General features: G+C 46.5%; 1 protein-coding gene across 15 annotated transcripts in view; it reads left to right on the top strand.

Moving 5' to 3' along the window:
- The first annotated feature begins 970 nt into the window (after positions 1-970).
- The window catches only part of R3HDM2 (R3H domain containing 2), a 186,454-nt gene continuing 169,114 nt past the window's right edge, over positions 971-18,310 (top strand). For 10 of the 15 annotated variants that reach the window (XR_012241551.1, XM_073613807.1, XM_073613812.1 and 7 more), the window contains exons 1-2: positions 971-1,387; positions 7,017-7,128. The gene's annotated coding sequence lies outside the window, so the exon portion shown is untranslated. The remainder of the gene's footprint in view (positions 1,388-7,016; positions 7,129-18,310) is intronic. The other 5 variants (XM_073613817.1, XM_073613818.1, XM_073613821.1 and 2 more) reach the window with 2 other exon arrangements.

The raw sequence follows: 18,310 nt of genomic DNA on the forward strand, positions 1-18,310 counted from the left end.
AAGTTCACCTCTCCCCCCCTCCCTCTCGGCAATCATCTGGGACATGTCACAGGTCCCAGATGATTGCCTGGCCAGTTACAGCATGCAGCGCGGGTCGCACATGCGCAGTGCGTGCCCGGCTGTGAAGCCACAGCCGGGCGCCCACAGTGACAATGCTGGCGCCGCAGGGAGGAGGAGAGATGAGCGGGGCTTCGTTCCCCCGCATTGCTGGACCCTGGGACAGGTAAGTGTCCGATTATTAAAAGTCAGCAGCTGCAGTATTTGTAGCTGTTGACTTTTATTTATTTATTTTTTTAGTTGGAACTCCGCTTTAAATCCACAAGTGCTGTTTTTTTTTTTTTACCACTACTATTCCTTTATATTGGCTTTTGAAGTTTACAAATGCAGCAATTTAGAAATTGGATGAAAGGTTTAGCACTCTATATACAACTATTCGACCAGACTAAGATGAGGGACAAATGAGGAGGAAAGAGGGACAGAGGGACTGTCTCTTGAAATCAGGGACAGTTGGGAGCTGTGCATGTGGTGTTGCTTTCACCTAAGTCAGCACAGGGAGGAGGGGAGATTTCTTCTGCTTTTGTATCTCCTAATTTCCTTCACTTACCATTTTTGTATGGGAATTTATGAGTGGACTTCAGGAGATACATATATATAAATATAACAGGCCACGCTGGAGTTTGTAGTACCACAGCGCCCAAGGCTGTGCAGATGCCTTTTAAGAATGCCAGAGCTGCTATACAAATACATGTCGTTCCTCATTTGTGAGTCATTATATAGCTTCCAGCAGGCAGAAAGGTTGCATTAAAAACAGTCTAGACAACTACCGGAGAGAAGAGAACATAGCAATGGAAGCCACCCCTCACAGAGGGCTTCGAGACAATGGCTACCTCAGAGACCACCACACACTTCCTGTTTACCTCTAGTTCTAAGCTGGTGAGACTTGGACGTTACGCAGCGTCACGTGAGCAATTGCTGCGCGACGTCAACGCGTCTTCACGTCGCTCACTAGGAGGAGGAGGAGGGGTCTGGACATTTTTTTTTCCTTCCTTCATTTCCTTTTTCTTTTCTTTCTCTTTATTTCTCCTTTCTCCATCCGTTTATCTTTTCTCCCCTCCCCCATCCCTCGTTTTCTCCGCTCTTGTCGCTTGTGATGCCCCCCAGCCTCCCGCGTGTGTCTCCGGCGGGTTCCCCTCCTCCTCCTCTCCTTTTCTCACACTGCCGGGACTGAACCGGGGCTGGAAGGAGAGAGGCATCCATGTCATTCTACCACGGCTTCCCATCATCGCAGCACAGCAGCTCTCCTCCTCCTCATCGCCTTTAGTTCTCTGAGTGACCAGCTGTGATAGGGGCCCCGCCTCAGGAGACATTACCGGCAGGGAAGGAGCAGGTAAGGCGGGGGGGAGGGACCTGTGCCTGAGGACTATGGGGGGGAGGGACCTGTGCCTGAGGACTATGGGGGGGAGGGACCTGTGCCTGAGGACTATGGGGGGGAGGGACCTGTGCCTGAGGACTATGGGGGGGAGGGACCTGTGCCTGAGGACTATGGGGGGGAGGGACCTGTGCCTGAGGACTATGGGGGGGGGAGGGAGGGACCTGTGCCTGAGGACTATGGGGGGGGGAGGGAGGGACCTGTGCCTGAGGACTATGGGGGGGGAGGGAGGGACCTGTGCCTGAGGACTATGGGGGGGGAGGGAGGGAGGGACCTGTGCCTGAGGACTATGGGGGGGGAGGGAGGGACCTGTGCCTGAGGACTATGGGGGGGGAGGGAGGGACCTGTGCCTGAGGACTATGGGGGGGAGGGAGGGACCTGTGCCTGAGGACTATGGGGGGGGGAGGGAGGGACCTGTGCCTGAGGACTATGGGGGGGGAGGGAGGGAGGGACCTGTGCCTGAGGACTATGGGGGGGAGGGACCTGTGCCTGAGGACTATGGGGGGGAGGGACCTGTGCCTGAGGACTATGGGGGGGAGGGACCTGTGCCTGAGGACTATGGGGGGGAGGGACCTGTGCCTGAGGACTATGGGGGGGAGGGACCTGTGCCTGAGGACTATGGGGGGGAGGGACCTGTGCCTGAGGACTATGGGGGGGGAGGGAGGGAGGGACCTGTGCCTGAGGACTATGGGGGGGGAGGGAGGGACCTGTGCCTGAGGACTATGGGGGGGGAGGGAGGGACCTGTGCCTGAGGACTATGGGGGGGGAGGGAGGGACCTGTGCCTGAGGACTATGGGGGGGGAGGGAGGGACCTGTGCCTGAGGACTATGGGGGGGAGGGAGGGACCTGTGCCTGAGGACTATGGGGGGGAGGGAGGGACCTGTGCCTGAGGACTATGGGGGGGAGGGACCTGTGCCTGAGGACTATGGGGGGGAGGGACCTGTGCCTGAGGACTATGGGGGGGAGGGACCTGTGCCTGAGGACTATGGGGGGGAGGGAGGGACCTGTGCCTGAGGACTATGGGGGGGGAGGGAGGGACCTGTGCCTGAGGACTATGGGGGGGGAGGGACCTGTGCCTGAGGACTATGGGGGGGGGAGGGAGGGACCTGTGCCTGAGGACTATGGGGGGGAGGGACCTGTGCCTGAGGACTATGGGGGGGAGGGACCTGTGCCTGAGGACTATGGGGGGGGGAGGGAGGGACCTGTGCCTGAGGACTATGGGGGGGGGAGGGAGGGACCTGTGCCTGAGGACTATGGGGGGGGAGGGAGGGACCTGTGCCTGAGGACTATGGGGGGGGAGGGAGGGAGGGACCTGTGCCTGAGGACTATGGGGGGGGAGGGAGGGACCTGTGCCTGAGGACTATGGGGGGGGAGGGAGGGACCTGTGCCTGAGGACTATGGGGGGGAGGGAGGGACCTGTGCCTGAGGACTATGGGGGGGGAGGGAGGGACCTGTGCCTGAGGACTATGGGGGGGGAGGGAGGGACCTGTGCCTGAGGACTATGGGGGGGGAGGGAGGGACCTGTGCCTGAGGACTATGGGGCTATGGGGGGGGGGGAGGGAGGGACCTGTGCCTGAGGACTATGGGGGGGGGGGGGGAGGGAGGGACCTGTGCCTGAGGACTATGGGGGGAGGGGGAGGGAGGGACCTGTGCCTGAGGACTATGGGGGGGGGGGGAAGGGACCTGTGCCTGAGGACTATGGGGGGGGGGGAAGGGACCTGTGCCTGAGGACTATGGGGGGGGGGGGGGAAGGGACCTGTGCCTGAGGACTATGGGGGGGGGGGGGGGGAGGGACCTGTGCCTGAGGACTATGGGGGGGGGGGGGGGGGAAGGGACCTGTGCCTGAGGACTATGGGGGGGGGGAGGGACCTGTGCCTGAGGACTATGGGGGGGGGGGGAGGGACCTGTGCCTGAGGACTATAGGGGGGGAAGGGACCTGTGCCTGAGGACTATGGGGGGGGGGGGGGGGAAGGGACCTGTGCCTGAGGACTATGGGGGGGGGGAGGGGCCTGAGGACTATGGGGGGGGACCACCTGTGCCTGAGGACTATGGGGGGGGGGGGGGTGTAAAGGTAAGGGACTCGTGGAGAACTATGGAGGGGGGTGAAGGTAAGGGACTGCTTAGTACACTGGAGAGATTCAGCCATACCTGTTAATCCAGACTTGACACTCATACAGCTCTGCACAGCCAGGTGGAGGGCACTATTTACATTTGGGATCTCTAGGCAAAGCCTTTTGTTTTGGATACAGTGGAGGAGGGTCAGACCCCATTCACACTTGAAGTGTTATTAACCACTTTACCTCCTGAAGATTTACCCCCCCCCCCCCCCCTTTTCCCGACCAGGCCATTTTTTGCTATTTGGCAAAGCGTTACTTTAACTGACAATTGCGCAGCCCTGCAACGCTGTACAAAAATGTAATTTTATATATTTTCCCCCACTAATAGAGCTTTCTTTTGGTGTTATTTGATCACCTCTGCAGTTTTTAAATTTTTGCACTATAAACCAAAACAGAGCGACAATTTTGGGAGAAAAAAAAGTTTTTTACTTTCTGCTATAAAACATATCCAATACAAAAACAAAAAATCAAATCTCTTTAAAAATTTAGGCCAATATGTATTCTGCTACAGGTCTTATGGTAAAAAAAAGTGTATATTGATTAGTTTGTCTGAAACATGTATATGGGATATATATTGGAATTTTTTTTTTTTCGTTATACTAGTAATGGCAGCGATCAGTGAGTTATAATGGGAGTGCGGTGGGAAATGTGACACTAACGGTGGAGGGAACTAACTGCCACTGACGTTACTGGTGACATTACTATAGTGATCACTGCCAATAGCATACACTGTTACTGTACTAATGACACTGGCTGGGAAGGGATTATCATCTAGGGTGATCAAGGGGTTGTGTGCTTTTACTGGGGATCTAGTTGGGGGAATGAAAAAAGGAGATCTGTCATTGAATACAGCTCTGTGTTTACATTCACAGAGCTGATCACTGGGTGCCAGTGGTCAATCGTTGGCCGGGACCGGTGATTGGCATGTGCTGTGACAAATTGCAGCACAGCTGGCTGCATGCTCTCCCCGGCCTGGAAATGCAGAAAGGCTTTTTTCCTCCTGTTTTCACCTGGTGATCTGGCCAGTAACAAACCTCCTGTATTAGCGTGTCTGTCTGTCTGTCTTTGATAGTTTAAAGGATAGGAAAACACACAGTAATATAATGCACAATAATGTTGCCCAATGTGAACACAATGGGTGAATTGGAAACAAGCATGTGGTCTAATTTGACCTGTAACACATGTGGATAAGCAAACTTTCTTAACTGTATGTGCATAATCAAAAAATATAAACAATGCAATTCAAACACAATGTGTATAAAATCTAAAAAGAAATAAAAAAAAAAAAAACTGACGAATATATATATATTTTATATATATATATATATATATATATATATATATATATATATATATATATATATATATATATATATATATATATATATGAGCAGTCTCTCTCAGGTTCCAAATAGAATATGTGAAAGCAAATCAAATTCAGCAGATTGAATGGGTTGAATTAAAAACGCATCCAATTATCTTGTGAGTCCCAAATCGAACAGATGACCATCCCAAGGTGTGTGGACTCTAGTATGAAGACACCACCATGCTCAAAAGTAATAAAATTGGCTGCTTACCAGACCACATAGGTCACAAGTGTGTGTGCTGATCCACAGCTTAGGGATGCATTCCTCTGCCAAATCTCAGAGATTCACAATGGACAACAGCTTCCAGCAGACCCGTATGGATGCTTATCTGCGACTGATAAAATGGATTCTTCTATACCTTCCTGAAAGTGCTTAAGTGGATCCATGGTTAACAGCTTATGATGAATGATAAAAAATTGGAGGAAGACTAATAGTGCATTATCTTTTGATAAAAAATAAATTTATTTGAAAAGGCACTTAAAAAATGTTATAGCAAAAAATTGTGGCACTACCACCTGCAGTGCAGGCCGTGCACTCCGACGTTACAACTGACTCCTTCCAACGCATTTCCCCTAAGGAGGCATCAACTGGGATTGGAGTTCCAGCCTCTAAAAAAAAAAAAAAAAAAAAAAAGTGAAAGTCAGCCGTTGCAAATACTGTAGCTGCTGACTTTTAATATAAGGACACTTACCTGTCCTGGGATCCTGTGCCCCCCCCCCCCCCCCCCCCCGAAGCTGATTCATCCATCAGCTCAGGTGCAGGCGCCGGCATTGCAACTAAGGGAAACTGGCAGTGAAGCCTTCAGACTTCACAGCTGGTTTCCTACCGCGCAAGCGCTTTCTGCATGGCCCCCTCATCTTCTGGGGCACGCACAGGTCCCAGAAGGAGGAGGGAATGATGCAAATCCGGAGATGACGTACCTCACTGCGGGGAGGTAGGACAGAAGTCCTGCTGGAAACACGTACAAAACGAAAAAAACAAGGTTGTGTGGGATTGCTCGATTTGGTTTACACCTAGTTTGATTTTAGCCTGGAACTCTGCTTTAACCACTTGCCAACCAGCGACCCTCATTATACAGTGGCAGGTCGGCACGATCCCGCGAGCCATCGTAGCTGTACATCGGCTCCTTTTTAGCAGGGGCGTGGTGGGGTGCCGATGCTTGTGACCTCGCGGGCACGAGAGGCAGAACAGAGACGTAAACGCACAAATCCCTGCTCTGAGAGGAGAGGCAGATTGTGAGTTGCTAATAGCTAGGAACCACAATCTGTCATCTCCTATAGTCAGTCCCCTCCCCCTACAGTTAGAACACACAGTCAGGGAACACAGTTAACCCCTTGATAGCCCCCTAGTGTTAACACCTTCCCTGCCAGTGACATACAGTAATCCGTGCATTTTTATAGCCCTGATCGCTGTATAATTGTCAATTGCCCCAAAAATGTGTCAAAAGTGTCCGAAGTGTCCGCCATAATGTTGCAGTTACAATAAAAATTGCAGCTTGCCGCCATTTAGTAGTGTAAAAAAAAAAAAAAAAAAAAAATAATAATAATAATAGAAATGCCATAAATCTATCCCCTATTTTGTAGACACTATAACTTTTGCGCAAACCAATCAATATACGCTTATTGCAATTTTTATTACCAAAAATATGTAGACGATTACATATCGGCCTAAACTGAGAAAAAAATTAGCTTTTTTTAAATAAAAAAATGGGGATATTTATTGTACAAAATATCCTGTGTGTTTTTCAAAATTGTCGCTATTTTTTTTGTTTAACGCAAAAAATAAAAAACGTAGAGATGATTAAATGCTACCAAAAGAAAGCTCTATTTGTGGGAAAGAAAGGACATTAATTTTGTTTGGGTACAGCATTGCACGACCGCGCAATTGTCAGTTAGTGACGCAATGCCGTATCGCAAAAAGTGCTCTGGTCATTGAGCAGCCAAATCTTCCGGGGCTGAAGTGGTTAAGCAGTAGTAAACCCCCAGAATATTAAATTGCAGCCCACCAATTCTTGTAGTGGTTGCATCATTTTATTTATTTTTTAAGTCTCTTTACCTGGTTATCTGGTGAGTAAGTCTGTCATGTTTCAACTTCCTTTAACAGACCAGGCTGTCCAGACAAACAGCTAGAGGAATGAGACAATCTTTATCCCAAAAGGAAAAAACGTGTAACTGCTTAAGTGTGAACTGGAGTTCATCCTAACCTGCTTCTAAAGGTATTTTACTTTTTTAAAGTGGTTGTAAGCCTCGGACATGAAATAAGAACAAAGCATGTCCCTCCATAGTGTGTATTTGTCATATTTAGCATGTCATTTTTTTTTTTTTTTTTTTTTGTGGGGGGCGCGAGTACCTATATTTGACAGGTACCCAGCTCCCACTTCCGCCCGGGCCACCTAGGTGGCCCCTTCCTCCCCTGCAATCTTCTGAGACAGGTCTCAGAAGATTGCATGGCCATTTGGGATATGCAGTGCGACTCGCGCATGTGCAGTCACAAGCTGTCACAGCCAGGTGCCCACAGTAGTGATGCCGGCGCTGCAGAGGGAGAGAACCGAAGCTTCGAGCGGCCGCATCGTGGGACAGGTGTGTTTGTGTGTGTTCATTAAGTCAGTAGCTGCTGACCTTTAAAAAACACACAAACCTGTGGAACTCCGCTTTAAAAAGGATCTTTAAACTAGACCTAGAGAGAAAAAAAAGAGAAGTCAGCAGCTACAAACTCTGTAGCTGCGACTTTTAATATCGGGGCACTTACCTGCCAAGGGATCCAGTGCTGTCCTCACCTACACCAGCTCTTTGCATATTTACTGTGGGAATCTGGCTGTGACTCCTTGCAACTTCACAGCCAGCTATCCACTGGGCATGCGCCCTGTGAATGATCCCACAGCCTTCTGGAACCTGTGACTTTTCCCAGAAGGCTGTGGGCAAAGGTGGGGCGGGTCTGACCCTCTACTCAGAGTGCCTAGGGAGCGGGTACCTGTTGCTCTTATGATTGAATTTCTAACAGTGAATGTGGTTTTGTTTGGGTAAATACATGCATTGCAAAATCAAGTTCTTACAAATGTTCTGTTCATACGAACATTCATTCAGAAATCTACAAGTGTATTGGTACTTGGGTATCTTAATTAACCTTGATTTCAGGCTCTTGTAATCTCCTGTGCACGAGTGCTCAGAGAGGGAAGGGCAGTACTTGATGTTAATTGGATGTCCTGCATTCATGTGATGTCAAGGTGGGAGAGCAGAGAGATGGTCTCACCAGTCTATTGCTGCTTCTTCACTGTCTGATCACAGGCTTGAGGCATAAAGGTGACCAATCTGTTGCTTAAAGTGATATTAAAGGCTTGTGTGTGTGTGTGTTAATTATAAAAAAAAAAAGTGTCATACTGACCTGCTTTGTGTAATGGTTTTGCACAGAGCAGCACTGATCCTCCTCTTCTGGGGTTCCCCAGCCAGCACTCCTGGCCACCCCTCCTGCTGTGGCCCTATAGCAAGCTGCTTGCTGTGGGGGCACTTGTATGTAATTGCTTCTGAGGCACAGAGCAATGCTCAGCCCCACCCCCCGTTCCCTCCTCCCTGGTTGTGATTGACAGCAGCGGAAACCAATGTCTCACCCAACAAGGAGGGAGAGCCCCGCAGAGCCTCGGCTCCTGTGCACGTTGCTGGATTGAGATGGGGCTCATTTAAGTGTTAGGCCTCATGCACACATGACGTTTATTTAACTCTCCTGGAAGCCAGCCGTGTTTTTGCAGAAAAAATGCCTGATGCTTGTAAGTGTGTCACAAGCTTTTAGAAGCTTTTACAGGCATCAAGCTCTTGGTCATCAGTTCATTTCATTGGCCAAAATAAATTTATTCTGGCCGTTGAAATAATTAAAGAGCAACTACACCAGGGATATGCAATTAGCGGACCTCCAGCTGTTGCAGAATTACAAGTCCCATGTGGCATAGCAAGATTCTGACAGCCACAAGCATGACACCCAGAGGCAGAGCATGATGGGACTTGCAGTTTTGCAACAGCTGGAGGTCCGCTAATTGCATATCCCTGAACTACACTGTATCTGAGCACTACAAACTTAAAATGCAATTTAATAAATTTTTAATATTCAAAGCATACTCGCCCACCTATCCATCGATTCATGTCTCCATGATTCATTTTGCTAAGCAAACTTTCAAAAACACCCCCTAGCATTTCTGGCAGTGGCCATCTTGAGTAAGGGCAGATGATTTATGTAGCGTTTACTTAGTGGATTCCATCTGCCCTTGGTTCAGGCACGCAGGCAGGGGGGGGGTGCTTAGTTGTGATCGCCGCGGGGATACCCGCGATCGCTTCAAGGAGAGGACGAACGGGGAGATGCTGATGTAAACAGCATCTCCCCGTTCTGCCTAGTGACAAGTGTCACTGATCACAGCTCCCTGTCATCGGGAGCTGTGATCAGAATAATGACACACAATGCCCATCCCCCCTACAGTTAGAATCACTCCCCTAGGACACACTTAACCCCTCCCCGCCCCCTAGTGATTATCCCATTCACTGCCAGTGTCATTTACACAGTAATCAGTGCATTTTTAATTGCTGTATAAATGACGATGGTCCCAAAAATGTCCGACATGTCCGCCATAACGTCGCAGTCACAATAAAAATCACTGATCGCCGCCATTACTAGTAAAAAAAAATTATTAATAAAAATGCCATAAAACTATCCCCTATTTTGTAAACGCTATAACTTTTGCGCAAACCAATCAATAAACACTTATTGCTATTTTTTTTTTACCAAAAATATGTAGAAGAATATGATCGGCCTAAACTGAGGAGGAAACATTTTTTTTTATATATTTTTGGGGGATATTTAATATAGCAAATTGTAAAAAATAATGCGCTTTTTTTTTTCAAAATTGTCGGTCTTATTTTGTTTATAGCGCAAAAAATAAAAATCGCAGAGGTGATTAAATACCACCAAAGGAAAACTCTATTTGTGGGAAAAAAAGGACGTCAGTTTTGTTTGAGAGCCACGTCGCACGACCGCGTAATTGTCAGTTAAAGCGACGCAGTGCCGAATTGCAAAAAGTGCTCTGTCCAGGAAGGGGGTAAAATCTTCCGGGGGCTGAAGCGGCTAAAGACTCCTGGGATGTATGACATCATTTGCCAAGGCATCGAAACCAGGAAGTAACTGAAGAAATGTTAACAGTTTAAAACAAGTGAATATACTCGGGTGGGTGCTGCAAACAGAAGGTTGTCTTCAGCCTTTACAACCACTTTAACTGCAGCAGGTGAAATTCAGGTCCTCTAGCCATCTGACTGCTTTCTGGCAGTGTTTGTATATCTCAAAACTAGATCACATAGGACAGCTACCATATACAGCATGTATTTTGACTGTGCAGGCACCTTGTTGTACCTCCAGTTAGCCAACCCTTAAAAATTTTGGAATCTCTGGCTAGTAAACATTGGATGAGCATATTAAGGACACTTCCTATTCCTCATGAAAATACTAGCCAATTTTATCTATTATTCCTGTACCTGGAATGAGCATGCTGATTGGGAATGTCATCTGCATACATTCCAGCAAATTAGAGGGAATGGGAGCTTGCATGTTTGCAGTGACCACATTCATGTTTGTATCATTACACATCATGTGTGTCCACATGTTTACCCGCCTGAAAACGTGAAGGCTGAACATGTTTGTAATGTTTACCAACTATATTTACGTTCATATGACTATGTGAAATGGCACACAATTTTAGATCCAGTCAATGTGTAATTTCTGTGTTCTGCATTTTAGTCGACGTAGCTGAATCGTTAAATCAAGATCGCGATTCAGCCCCTCCTCATGATCTCAATGCAAGTCAGTCTGCCAAGTTTATCACAACATCACTTCGGCAGAGATGAAGCGAAACATTGTAACATTTAGTTCTTTTAGCTCAAAGGAATGAACTTCAGTCTGTAAATGAGGGCAGTTTAACCACTTAAAGACTAAGCCTTTTTCTGACACTTGTTGCTTACAAGTTAAAATCAGCATTTCTTTGCTAGAAAATTACTTGGAGATATATATATATATATCTATCTATCTTTATCTCTATATCTAATTTTTTTTTTTTTTTTGATACCCTTTCTTTTTTTGCTTTATTATATGTCGCACTGTATTTGCACAAGGGTCTTTCAAACACAATTTTTTTGGGAAAAAATACACTTTAATGAAAAAAGAAAACTAAACAGTAAAGTTAGCCCAATTTTTTTGTATAATGTGAAAGATGTTACGCCACGAGTGCGATCTTTATTCTAAGAAAAAAAATTGTTCTCATTTTAGCCAGCTCTAAAATATATATATATTCACCTTGTAAAACAACCCACTCAGTTTGAATTATAAACTAAAGGCAGAACATTTGTGTATTGATATAAAAAAATTATTATAAATGCATTTTTCCCCCTTTATTTAAAAAAAAAAAAAAAAAATCACATAGCCTCTGTTCTCAGCTGCATAGGAGCTGGTGGGAGAAGCAGCAGTACACTGAGCCTCCCAGTGAATGGCTGTGCAGCGGGGGCGTGTCGGGACAAGTCTGATCATTGGAGGAAAGCAAGCTGAGTGCTGAGCTAAGTGCCCAGGCCCTGTCACACACTGTCCTTTTAAAGCATTTCAGAAGCCTACCCAAAGTTTGGCATATCCAGCCCGCTCCTGCCTTGGTCATTTATTGCACTGATCAGTGCCATCAATGGGCAGGGTCTAGGAACAGGGAGAACTGTTCCACCTAGTTAGTCACTGCCATGGAGCAAAAAATTTACCTGGGCAAAACAGACACAGCAGAGTTGAAAGTGATTTGTTATTTGTAACTAACATTGCTTGGAGGATAAGGTTGCCAGAGTCAAGGTCCACTTTAAGACTTTCTAGCGTGATGACTACTTTGTGTAGGGAATGAGTATTTGTTAATGATTGCAGGCAGCATATTTAAGCACACACACTTTGGAGTGAACAATTGCAGTTTCAATGGATTAACCAGCTCGCCCACTTTGGAGTGAACTATTGCAGTTTCAGTGGATTATCATGACAATATAGACGGAATAGGCCTCTGACTACCTGTTATATGCAGACTTTGCCCACAACAGCTTTCTGTTTAAAAACTGTTTTCAGTGATGCTATGTAGACATCATGGGCCATCAAAGGAAGCTCCTCTTTACTGGCATATTTCAGTTGTTTGCTGGCCCTAAACCTGTACTTGGATTTCTACACTAGTGTTGCAGGAAATGCGGGGTGACGCACTAGATTTTTGGAGTAGTGCAGGCCATGCCGATCTTTTTTTTTTTTTTTTTTTTTCCGCTCAACCAACGTGGGCATCCCTCCTGTGGAGCTATTGTATTCTGACAGCAGATAGACTTCACTGCCGTCAAGAATACCCATCGGCACTTATCGACAAAATATTTTCCAATAGGCTGGTTGTACAGAAGTCAGTGGAGGGATCAACTTGCAGGCAGCCTACTCATAGATGGATCACAATTCATCTGGTTCCTGCTTAACTGGCTTGAGTTTTGATCCATCTATGGCTGGCTTAAGAATAGCTTGTGGAGGTTTGTGCTGTAATGCTAATAACAGTGTGCGTTTAAATTGGCACTAGAGGCAAACTTTTTTTTTTTTTTTTTTCTTTTTTTTTTTTTTCATTTTGGATAGAGTAAGAGATGGTTAATAACCCCTATCTGATTTGGGATTCTCTTTTGCTTTCACTTTCGATAACAGTAAACAGGACAAATAAGGTGAATCTCCCTAACAGGTACAGACGGTAATAAAAACCTGACAAGAGTTCTAATCTCTCTTGACTCTGCAAAACTTAAAAAAAAGTATACTTTTAAGATGATTGTTATGAAAAAATGCCCATAGAGTCTGGCTTTTAGATTTGTTGAGCTTTGGGCCTTCACTAATATTATATATTCCTGCCCAGTATATTATAGATTCAACTCCACAACGAAGTTGTTCCTTTGGAGATTGTGCTAGTCTGCGTCAGTTCTACTGTGAACGAAGTTAATGCCAACTTTCTTGCTGGCCAGCATACAAGTTTGTATTGGCAAACTTACATTGTGTTGTGTTTTTGTCAAACAACGTGAGACACCACTGGCGGTACAGAACACGATAGACAATTGACAATTGTTTGTGTTTTTAGAGTGAAGTCTCTTGATTTTCATACTTATTTTAAGTCTGTACTTCAGAAAGTTTTAAAACCATTAAATAACAAGACAGCCAGGCAACTAGAATTTTTAGAAGAGAATGTAACCCAGAAAGCATCCATATTCTCATGCTTCCTTACATGTCTACCCCATTTGCCTGATTGTGTTTTTGATTTATTTTTATTTTATTTTTTCCACATATTGTACATGTGACTTGTAGCACTGAAGCAGAATGACATGTATTTGGCCCTATAGACTTTTCAATGGGTGTATCTGTAAACCTCTTTTTTTTTTTTTTTTTTTTTTTTTTTTTGAGTGTGCCCAGTAAAGTTTACAGGGCCAAAAAATGCTTGATTCTGCCCCCAAAAATGTAGTTCTTTATTGAGCTTTACTTGTCAGGCAACGCATGCCACAACACTTGGGTGTGAACGTGCCCATTGAGAATAATGATATTCTTCATCTTGAGTGTTATTGTGCTTCAGGAAATGCTTGCTGTAACACTCCAGTTTGAATGAGGGCTCAACTCTCTGTGACCGGTACTAGGGAGGAGGTGTGGATATGCCACAGGTATGAGTGAATTTAGTTTATGTGCACATCATTTATTGTGGATGTATTAACTTCTGACCCGGTTCTATTTGCTTCATTTGGGTGAAGCATTAACATTGTTGAAGACAGGATCTACCTAATTGAGATTGTACATCTCTTTGGAATATATTGAACCGGCAACAAAGCGATCAGTATTCCTTTGTAGCAGACAGTATTCAGTGTAACTTTTGCAAACAGGGAAAAGCATCATAGAATTAGGAATTGGGGGTATTCATCCCTTTTGTAAAATGTGCTGACATACTATGAGTTAACTTCAACGATGTTTATTCTGCCTTCTGGATTTATCTCTTAATTTACATCTGATCTCTCTGCTGCCTTTGACACAGTGGACCACCCCCTCCTCCTCAAACTCCACTCCTTTGGTCTCCGTGACTGTACTCTTCTCTGGTTCTCATCCTACCTATCCCACCGCTCCTTCAGTGTCACTTACAACTCTACTTCCTCCTCTCCTCTTCCTTTTTCCGTCGGGGTCCCCCAAGGTTCTGTTCTCGGACCTCTCCTTTTCTCAATCTACACCACCTCCTTGGGTCAGTTGATTGCCTCCCACGGCTTTAAATATCATCTCTACGCTGATGACACCCAAATCTATCTCTCCACCCCCCAGCTCTCTCCATCTGTCTCCTCACGCATTACCAACTTATTAGCAGACATATCAGCCTGGATGTCACATCACTTTCTCAAACTCAACCTATCCAAAACCGAGCTCATGATATTTCCTCCCTCAGGTGCCACTTCCCCTGATCTCCCTGTCAAGATCAACGGCTCAACTATCAACCCATCTCCCCATGCCAAGGTCCTAGGTGTAATCCTGGACTCTGAACTAACCTTTCGACCCCACATTCTATCACTATCCAAAGCTTGCCGCCTCTGTCTTCGCAACATCTCCAAGATACGCCCCTTCCTAACCAATGACACCACAAAGCTTCTAATCCACTCCCTGGTCATCTCCCGACTTGACTACTGCAACTCCCTCCTCATTGGTTTACCTCTAAATAGGCTATCCCCACTTCAGTCCATCATGAACGCTGCGGCCAGGCTCATCCACCACACAAATCGCTCAGCGTCTGCTACACCCCTATGCCAATCCCTCCATTGGCTGCCACTCAGTCACCGAATTAAATTCAAGATACTAACTATAACTTACAAAGCCATCCACAACCTGGCCCCTAGCTACATCTCTAACCTAGTCACAAAATACCAACCTAATCGTTCTCTTCGCTCCTCCCAAGACCTCCTGCTCTCAAACTCCCTTGTCACCTCATCCCATGCTCGCCTTCAGGACTTCTCCAGAGCCTCCCCCATCCTCTGGAATGCTCTTCCCCAATCCGTCCGATTTTCTCCTACCTTATCCACTTTCAGACGATCCCTGAAAACTCATCTCTTCAGAGAAGCCTATCTGGCCCCCACCTAACAAATGTACATTTATCTTCTCAATCAGCACATCACCCACAGTTATTACCTCTTGTATCTCTTGACATTCCCTCTTAGATTGTAAGCTCTAAGGAGCAGGGCCCTCTGATTCCTACTGTATCAAATTGTATTGTATTTGTACTGTCTACCCTCAAGTTGTAAAGCGCTACGTAAACTGTTGGCGCTATATAAATATTGTATAATAATAATAATAATCTGACAGTTCTGTGGCACTCCAGGAGTACAGCTATTGCTATACTCCCATTGCTCTGACAGGAGAGATGCGGCTCTCTTACGCAGCAGCTCTGCTCACAGCAACTCTCTGTGCGTCTGTAGAGGCACACAGCCTGGCGAAGGTGTGCCGGAATAGCACAGGGCTTGTTATGGAGGCACTTGCAGGAAGAAGATGCATACAGCCCTGGCAGGGGACTGCTAAAGAGGAGGTAAGGGCCTTTTCACACGGACAGATCAATTGGGTACAACTGTCAGTTTTTCAGGTGGACCTGATCAGACCCTCCTGACTCCTCTATTAGACTCCACACACTTAGATTTTCTGCAGATTTTTGACAGCAGCGGCTCCACCTCTCGGGTACCCCGCCTGTGCTCCGGGCCCATCTCTCCTGCCTTGTGCCCCCATAGCTCCTGAGCCGCTGCTCTGTTTGTCCATTCAGACACAGCGTGGCTCAGCCCCGCCCCCCCCCCCCCCCCCTCCTCAGTGGCTTACTGGCTGAGATTAACAATAAGGCAGCAGAATCTCCGGAGAGCCGAGGTTCTTGCGCTCATCACTGGATCGAGATGGTGGATTAGGCAAGTATTGGGGGGGGGGGGGGGGGGGCTGCTACTCATAGTTTTTTTTTACCTTCATATACTGCATGAAGGTAAAAAACCTTGAGCCCTTAGAACCACTTTAAGATCCCAGTTTGTATATCTATTGCTTAAGTGATGGAGATAATAGTGTTGGATAAAATCATATATATAATATGAGGTCAAACCTTAAGAGTTTCTCTTGGTATGCAATCAGGCAGGCCCTTGCACTACATGGTTTTGGTAAATCTGAAGACAAAAATCTGCAGAAAATCTAATGGTGTGTATGGGACCTTAAGCAATGGGTGTCAACGGACATGTGTCTGTTGACACCTGCCAATATCTGATCTGTTCCTGTCCACTACAAACAGATGGCTAGGGATCTGTTCTTTATCTGGCGAATCGGATGGGATGGCAGTTGGATGTAAATGGACAGGCAGTCTGCCTGTCCATTTACATCCAACTGCCCATGGAGTAGAGCTGGCTGTTTGGTCTGCATTAGTGCTGCGGACATGCTAAAGCATGGTTTTTTTTTTTTTTTTTTTTATTACCTGCTCCGTGCAACATCATTGCACAGAGCAGTCCATTAGGCACCTTACACACGAGGTGGGCCCGTCTGGGATCTGTCTGCTGATACCCGCTAAGCAGGTGGACTCCAACGGGCCCGCCCTGTGTGTAAGGTGTCTAAGGCCCCTTTCACACTGGAGCGGTTTTCAGGCGGTATTGCGCTAAAAATACCGCCTGAAAACCGCCCCTAAACAGCCTCCGCGCGGTGCGCTCGCAGGACGGTAAAAAAAGTCCTGCAAGCCGCTTCTTTGGAGCGGGGAAGGAGCGGTGTATTCACCGCTTCTAAACCGCTCCTGCCCATTGAAATCAATGGGACAGCGCGGCTATACCGCGGTAATACCGTGGCTATAGCCGCGCTGTACGAGCGGATTTAACCCTTTTTCGGCCGCCAGCGTGGGTTAAAACCGAACCGCTAGCGGCCGAATACCGCTGCAAGAACGACGGTACAGCAGCGCTAAAAATAGCGCTGTTGTACCGCCGACGCCCCCACCGCCCCAGTGTGAAAGGGGCCTAATGGACTGCTCTGTGCAATGATGTTGCACAGAGCAGGTACGTTTAAAAAAAAAAAAAAAAAAAAAAAAAAAACTTTATTTAAAAAAAAAAAAATGCTTTAGCATCACTTAAGCAATAGATATACAAACTGGGATCTTAAAGTGGTTCTAAGGGCTCAAGTTTTTTTTATCTTCATGCAGTATATGCATGAAGGTTAAAAAAAAAAAACCTCTGAGCAGCAATTCCCCATCTTGATCCAGTGATGAGCACAAGAACCTCGGCTCTCCGGGGACTCTGCCACCTCATTGTCATTCTCAGCCAGTAAGCCATTGAGGAGGAGTAGGGGGGGGGGGGGGGGGCGCTGAGTCACGCTGTGTCTGAATGGACAAACAGAGCAGCGGCTCAGGAGCTATGGGGGCACTTGGCAGGAGAGATGGGCCCGGAGCACCGGTGGGGTACCCGAGAAGTGGAGCCGCTGCTGTCAATCACAGCCAGTGAGTCAAGGAGAGAGAGAGGGGGGGTGGGGGGCTGAGCCTCAGCTCTGTTTGTGAATGGACACGCAGAGGTGCGGCTCGGTAATGATCCTGCTTAGGTGCCCTCGTTGCAAGCTGCTTGCTCTGGGGGCACTTGGCAGGAGAGAGGTGCCAAGAGCGCTGGCGGGGGACCCAAGAAGAGGAGGATCTGGGGTGCTCTGTGCAAAACCACTACACAGAGCAGGTAAGTATGACCTGTTTGGTATTTAAAAGAAAAGAAAGGGCTTTTAATATCACTTTAAGATTCGATTCTTGGAAACATGTTTTTGGCCAGAAACAATAAGTAAGTGGCGCTACCTCCTTATGATTGATATCGGGGTGTGAGCAGAGAGGAAGGAGGGGGGGGGGGGGGGTGCCACACCACCAGTGGGTCTGCCACACCTATACTAAAAAGTATATAGTCCCACCTCAAATAAAATCCCAGTATTTCAAATATGAGTGTGCCTGTGGTACGTCATTGTGTAATATATTATATCCCGTGCAATGTATGCTCCCACACTCATTCATATCGTAATAACTTCAAAATAAAATTAATTGTATCTGTGAATATAGTGTGAACTAAACAATAAGTGACAGATATATCACAATAAAACCACTATATAATATCCTTATAGTGATTCCCTTATGTATCCCTAGTAGTACCAGCTGAGATATAGGGCTTAGTGCCATTATAGTAAGTGTAGTGGAAACATTAAATTATAACCATAGTCATAAATATATCACCATGTGTATATGGCACATTAAGTGAAAACACACTGTGCAAACATACTATGCATCCATAGTATGTAGGAGGCAAAGTTCACATAAAATGCGCAAATAATAGTCCATATAGTGTACATTGAGTCTT

The sequence above is a fragment of the Aquarana catesbeiana genome, linkage group LG02 (genome assembly GCF_042186555.1).
Source record: "Aquarana catesbeiana isolate 2022-GZ linkage group LG02, ASM4218655v1, whole genome shotgun sequence".
Taxonomy (NCBI): Eukaryota; Metazoa; Chordata; class Amphibia; order Anura; family Ranidae; genus Aquarana; species Aquarana catesbeiana.